Raw genomic sequence first — 1,112 nt, 5'->3', positions numbered from 1 at the left:
CTTACCTTAATATAATTATTGATTTTTTTAATAGGAGACTTTCAAAATTAGACAATCAACATATTTCTAAACATTTACCTCGCCAAAAGAGGTTTTCTTTGCTTCACCATAAAGAGAGGTGCAAGAAGGTACTATGGGAAACAAAAAGAGCGACCACGAGGCACTTTGGCCTGTTCAGAATTCTCCGAGCGCCCCGCAGCGGGTGGTTGCCTATACGCCGCACGCGCATCGCTGGCTGTGAAGGGCGCTGGCGGAGGAAGCACTCCCCTGCGCTCCGGCACGCCCCGCCCCTCCGCCACACCCAAGTGCCGTGTGTGAGCGTGTGCGAGGGTGGAAAAAGTTTTCAGGTGCGTAAACAGCATCGGGCAACAGGGGAATATGGAGATGACGTACGACGCAAAGGTAAAGCAAAACTTGTCTCGGGTCTCGTCTCCTTCGCGGGCATGCGGCTGACGTGCGGCGACGTTGTGCCTCCTCCGCACCTTCCATCCTTCCGTCCAGACGTGCGCGTTCGCACTCCTGGGGGTCCCTTTCGTCTGTGCACGTGCACATCCACGCCCCCCCCCCCCGTTTCCCACCTCGACAAGTCCTTTAACCTTAAGCCTGCGTGCAGCCCGGCTTCATTTTGAGGGCCGTCCTCTCCACGGGTCCGCCCCCTCGGCCTGACGAGACAGCGCCGACAGCGCTCTTCTTGCTCTGCAACGATGCCCCGACCCGCCCCATCCCACCTTACCCCACCCCGCCCCGCCTCTTCCAGCTCCTCTTCAAGTGATTCGCCAACAAAATGTTCTTTAATGAATTTCGGGGAATCTGCGTATCGCCCGCCCTACAGTTTCTGCCTTGTCTTCCCCGCCCTCCGCTTTTGCTCTGTCTCACTCTCGATCTCTTCTCTCTCAAAATACTGGGTCAATGTCATCAGACCGTTGCCCCCGCGCCCCACCCTCTGATCGCGACATGGTCCACTTCGACCGCCAAAGTAATAAGAATTTTCAAAGAAGATAAAACAAGTTATAAATTAGGGTCACCTTTTTAAGAGGATTTTCGTGTAGTGGCATCGAACGTGTCAATCCACGGCAAATTTACGGGGCTCTTGAAGGACCATCTCACGCGGC

At 54.8% G+C, this 1,112-nt stretch overlaps 1 protein-coding gene across 1 annotated transcript in view; it reads left to right on the top strand.

The window, feature by feature from the left end:
* The window catches only part of LOC113211841 (RYamide receptor-like), a gene marked incomplete at its 3' end in the record, with an annotated part of 99,407 nt that overhangs the window by 25,488 nt on the left and 72,807 nt on the right, over positions 1-1,112 (top strand). The gene's annotated exons all lie outside the window — the stretch shown is intronic.

Source organism: Frankliniella occidentalis, unplaced genomic scaffold (genome assembly GCF_000697945.3).
Source record: "Frankliniella occidentalis isolate FOCC.00 unplaced genomic scaffold, Focc_3.1 Scaffold141, whole genome shotgun sequence".
In the NCBI taxonomy this organism is placed as follows: domain Eukaryota; kingdom Metazoa; phylum Arthropoda; class Insecta; order Thysanoptera; family Thripidae; genus Frankliniella; species Frankliniella occidentalis.
Note: the sequence above shows the minus strand (reverse complement) of the source record. Positions and strands in the feature narration are given on the sequence as shown.